Source organism: Microtus ochrogaster, unplaced genomic scaffold (genome assembly GCF_000317375.1).
Source record: "Microtus ochrogaster isolate Prairie Vole_2 unplaced genomic scaffold, MicOch1.0 UNK8, whole genome shotgun sequence".
In the NCBI taxonomy this organism is placed as follows: Eukaryota; Metazoa; Chordata; class Mammalia; order Rodentia; family Cricetidae; genus Microtus; species Microtus ochrogaster.
Genome location: NW_004949106.1, coordinates 1,073,776 through 1,079,577, shown reverse-complemented (window position 1 = coordinate 1,079,577; position 5,802 = coordinate 1,073,776).

Below are 5,802 nucleotides of genomic sequence, written 5' to 3'. Positions count from 1 at the left end.
AAGTCTGCTCCCTCAGTTAACCGAGAGCACCTGTCTTTATGGAAGATGCTACTTGTACCTTATAAGAATTTTGATGTAGTCATGCCTTACGTTTTTGTTGTACACACGGAACTGAGTTAATTATCACCAGGAAACCTTTCTCCAAATTGTGCTGTGCTTAGAAAAGCCTAAAACATACGACTTGGTGTTGAACTCTTGAAGTTTGAGCAACACTGACTACCAAGTCATATTGAACTGGCCTTCCTTCCAGCTTCATGTGGATTGACACTCTGTGGATCATGGTGTTTGCAGAGACTCCCCACAAAGAGGAAGTGGACACAAAGCCCCACCCCACTCAAGAAAATATGTGCAATAGATGCCTGCGAATAAGCAGAAAATCAATTTCTCCAATGGACTGTCTATCGACCACACTCCAGGGTAGTCCCCATACCCAGGAGGAGCTGGCCAACACAAAATAGATTCCATTTTGTGTATGTGACCATTTTTTAAAAATCTTTTTACTGTTTTTTCCCCCTTTCTTTTCTTTCTTCTTCTTTTTTCTTGAGAGAGAGAGAACATGACGTTGCCTTGCGTAGGGAGGTGGGAGGACCTAGGAAGAATAGGGAAGGAGAAATAAGGCTTCATAGGATGGTTGCAGGGATAAAGTGTGAGGCTCTTTACAACCCTTTTTGAACTATGCTCTTTTTAACACGGACTGTGTCACTTGGCCGCGCCATGAAGGGGCTATTTCAGAAGGACCGAATCAAGCTTTGAAATGTTGGTGGGGTTTGGCAGGTTGAGATAGAGAAGAGGAAATAAACCAAGAGAAGGAACGGATGAGAAAGATGCCCAGTACGGTTAGAAACCTTGGGTATGAATTTTAGCTGGCTCACGTGTGAGTAGCTATGAGTGGTGAGCTAGGAGGTGGATGTGGTTCAGATGTGGAAAACCTGGAAGGCCAAGTGTCAGGAAAAATACAATAATGGGATTTTTGATCACTTCTATGTCACTTTTGTACACATTAGGTTTCTTTTTTTTCTCACTGAGTGTAGTTCCCACGGAAATATTTTAGACATACTGAAAGATAATGATATAGAAGTCAATGAATAAGCTTAAATCAAATGCCCTAAACATGAGTGTTCTTATATAATAGCTTTTTAAGGCTCTGGTCCTAAATGTAAAAGTGTAAGTATGGTTCAGAGCCATAGCTAGCCAAGCATTCAAGTCAGTATAGTGATACTAGGCTACCAGTAGAAAGGAACTTTATGTATTTTAAAAAAAGGTTAAGAGTATATGTATAAATAAAAGCATATATTAATTGCCAGGCTTGGCTGTGCTGTTTAGATGATGTAATCTTGCTAGAGGGAGTGTGTCACGGGGGCAGGCTTTGCAGTTTCGGAGTCTTAAGCCACTCCCAGTTTGTTCTCTCTGCTTAGATACAAGTGCTCATCTTCCTGATTTCCCTTCTATGTCTTTGCTACACTGTCAAGGACTCTAACTTTCTGGAACCGTGAACATAAGATTTTTTCCCCTATAAGTCGCTGTGGTCTTGGAGTTTTTTTTTTTTTCTTTTTTGGTCTTGGTGTTTTTATCACAGCAATTAAGAAGGAACAAATACAGTAGGTATTGTCTTCACTATTATTTCTTCCCACTTTATGGATGGAGATGACAGAGCAAAGTACTGTCAGCAGCTGCCTAGAATCACCCCACACCAGGGTCGCTGTAAACAGAGTCACGCTGTGGCCCATGAGACATGGGCTTTCCACAGAGGGTTATGACCTGAGCAGTGTTTATACAGCAAATGCTCACTGCTAACATTACATGAACGAGGCGTATAAAACATGAAATAGCTTGTCTAGTATGTTCACAGTGATTGTTTTTGAGGTAAAACCAGAAACCCTTCTCATAGGTCAGAAAGAAACATATTCTGAAGTGGAATAGGAACGGCAGGATTGTGGCTGAGGATGTCTCTTGTTTTTGTTTTCTAAATTTTCATCAATACCTGTCTGTGGTGGTCTGAAAGAAAACAGCCCCCCAAAGGGAGTGAGTGGTACTCTTAGGGGCTGTGCCCTTGATGGAGGAAGCGAGGCATTGTGGGGTGGGATTTGAGGTCTCTTGTGTTCAAGATTCCCTCAGCGCTGCTCAGTCCACTTCCTGTTGCCTCCTAACCAAGATATAGCCAGCACCACGTCTGCCTGCACACCGCCCTGCTCCCCGCCGTGATGATAATGGACTGAACCTCTGAACTGCAAGCCAACCCAATGAAAAGTTTTCCTTTGTAAGAGTTGCTGTGGTCACGGCGTCTCTTCACGGCAATAGAGACCCTAAGACAGAAGTTGGTACCAGAGACTGGGGTGTCGCTGTGATAGGCCTGATCATGGTTTTGTTTGGAGGAATTTGGACTTTGGTACTTTGGGTTACAAAAGCAGCAGCGGGATGCTTTAAGTACTGCTCGATGGACCATACCAGTAGGAACGTGGAAGACGATGGTGCTGATAATGACCTGAACTGTCTGGGGTTTGAGCAAGATGTCTCAGAGGAGGATTTTTATTATTATTGTTATTATTATTATTATTATTATTTTACACATATCACTCCCAGTTCCCCCTCCCTCCCCTCTTCCCGCTCTTCCCACTTTCCCCATACCCCACCCCCTCTCTGCTCCTCAGTGATGGTAAGGCACCTCCCCCCTTGGGTAGTCAATGAATTTTGTCACATTGCCACAGGAGGCAGGACCAAGGCCCTCCTCCAGAGGAGAAGAATTTTAGTACATTGCCTAGAAATTGTTCTTGAGATATTTTGGTGAAGAATGTAGTTGTTTTTTGTCCTTGTCTGAAGAGTCTATCTGAAGCTAAAGTGAAAAACAGAAAATGTGGGCCAAGATTATTTTTTCCCTATGTTATTTTCTAGAAATTGTAGTATGTTTGCATGTTGTGACTCTGTGGTAAATTTTGAATTAATTTTGTAAAAGGTGTAAAACTGGTATGTCAATTGTTTTCGCGCTGACTGAAAAAGCGTTTTCCTATTGAATTGCTTTGGTCCTTCTCAAAGGTCAGTTCCTTATATTTACAGGGTCTCTTTGTGGACTTAGTTGTGTTCTTTTGATTCACTGAATTCGAAATTCACGGTATTTCAGTACCGTACTGTCTTGATTGCTGTAGCTTTATATTAAATCTTGATGTACTCGATACTAGGGGATGGTGAGTTTGACTGTGATATGTTTGTTGTTTGGTTTTGTGAGGGTTCTTTTTCTTTTACAAGGTCTTACCATACATCGTAAGATCTGGAATTTATGATACTCTGCCTTTGCCTCCTGAGTGCTGGGATTCCAGGCAATAATAATCCTGTCTCATTTTAAGATTTCTCTATTATTACGTTAAAAAAAACTTCTTTTTTTTATTTTTTTTGGTTTTTCGAGACAGGGTTTCTCTGTGGCTTTGGAGCCTGTCCTGGAACTAGCTCTGTAGACCAGGCTGGTCTCAAACTCACAGAGATCCACCTGCCTCTGCCTCCCGAGTGCTGGGATTAAAGGCGAGCGCCACCATCGCCTGGCTTTTTTTTTTTAAAAAGTCTGTTGTCTTTAATATTTATCAACACAGCACATGTATGACATAATATGTGTTTTGTCTTCCTTTCATTTATAAGGCCATATCTTCATGTTTTTATATGATATCAAAGCCACAAAACCTCTGTTGCGTTGCCTTGCCCAGCCTGAATACAAGGGGAGGCATTTAGTCCTACTGTACCTTGATATGCCTTGTTTGGTTGATACCCATGGGGAGGCCTGCCCCTCTCTGAACAGAAACAGAGGAGGATTGGCTGAGGGGTGGGTGGAGAAGAGGTGAGGGAGGAGGATGGGAAGAGAGGAGGGTGGGGATATTAAGGTTGGGCTGTCACACGGCCAGAGTCTAGGAAACAGGACTCGGAGTCACTTTGGGTATTTGAACTCTGGGAAACGACAGTCTATGTATAATGTCCACATTCGCCCCCTTGGACCCTGTGTGTGGGCCATGCTTTGCAGAGCAGTTCTTGTTCAGATTTTCCTTTTTTTCCCATTTTGTTCTGACTCTGCTGCCCCCACCTCCCATGTGCCAGGATGACAGCTTGCACCACCTGGCCGGGCTAAGACAGGCAAGCATTCTACCACTTGAGCTCATCTTGAGTCTTGATCTTTCTTTTCTAAAATTTATTTTTACTAGCGTCTATTTGCTGTGCCAAATATATATATATATATATGTATATATATATACACGTGCATGTATATATCTTTATGTATCCATATAAATACATGCACACATATGTATATATCTATATACATGTATACAGATATGCACATATATGTATATATTTATATATATGTATACACACATACATATATGTCTCCATCCCCCCAGTACCCACTCAGATATTGCTCCTGCTCCCTGGCCAGATCTTTAATAGTTCCCTTTCTTTCCTGCCCTCTCCTGACTCCCACATATTAGTGAAAACATGATGAGTCTGGTTTATTTTGATTAACATGATGATTTCCAATTCCATTCATTTCACTGCAGACGACACAGTTTTGTTCTTTATGTCTAAAATAAACCATCCACATGGAATGCTTTCTTTACTCATTGATTTTCTGGGGTGGGGGCTCAGCTGATTCCCTAGCTTGGGTATTGTGAATATGCCCAGCTGAGCAAGGGTGTGGAGAGATTTCTTTTTTTGAGACAGTTTCTCTGTGTAGCCCTGGCTGTCCAAGAACTCGCTCTGGGCATGGAGAGATGGCTCAGAGGTTAAGAGCACTGGCAGCTCTTGCAAAGGTCCTGAGTTCAATTCTCAGCAACCATATGGTGACTCACAACCATCTATAAAGAGATCTGGTGCCCTCTTCTAGCATGCAGGCAAAACACTGTATACATAATAAATAAATAAATAAACCTTAAAAAAAAAGAACTCACTCTGTAGACCAGACTGGCCTTGAACTCAGAGATCCACCTGCCTCTCGAGTGCTGGGATTAAAGGAGTGTGCCACCATTGCCCGGCAATGAGAGATTTCTCTAGTAAGCTGAGTTTTATTCTTTTGGATATGCCTAAAGCGGTATGGACAAATTACATAGTATTTTTCTTTTTTCTTTTTGTTTTTCAAGACAGGGTTTCTCTGTATAACCCTGGCTGTCCTAGAACATACTTTGTAGACCAGGCTGGCCACTAACTCAGAGATCTTCCTGTTTCTGCCTCCCAAGTGCTCGGATTAAAGGTGTGCACCACCACCATATAGCAATTTTATTTTCAATCTTAAGCATGTTTTGCCTATGGTTGTATTTTCTCCATGTATGTCAGTGCACTCCATGCATGCTTGCTGCCTTTGGAGGCCGTAGGAGGGTGTCAGATTCCCAGGTGATTGTGAGCCACCATGTGGGGCTGGGAATTGAAGCTGGATCCTAAGCTGGGAGGTGAGAGCGCATGCCTCTAATCCCAGAACTCGGGAGGCAGGACTGGCTCCAAAGCTGCACAGAGAAACCCTGTCTCAATAATATGTGTGTGTGTTCATATAAAGGAGAGACCTGAAAATGTGAACTATTAAAGGAAAATGCAAGGGGAACCTTAAGATGCAAGCATAGGCAAAAGGCTTCTCAAGTACAACTTCAGTATTGGAAAATACTAGCAAGAATTCTTCAATAGTATTTTATCAAATTGAAAGTCTTCTGCACAACAAATGGAATAGCAGAGCGGACAAACCACTTACTTGGGGGGGGGGGGAATAAACCTGTGACAGCTACTCATCCAAGAAGGAATTAATAGCCAAAATATAAAATGAACTCAAAAGTTAGACAATCAGAA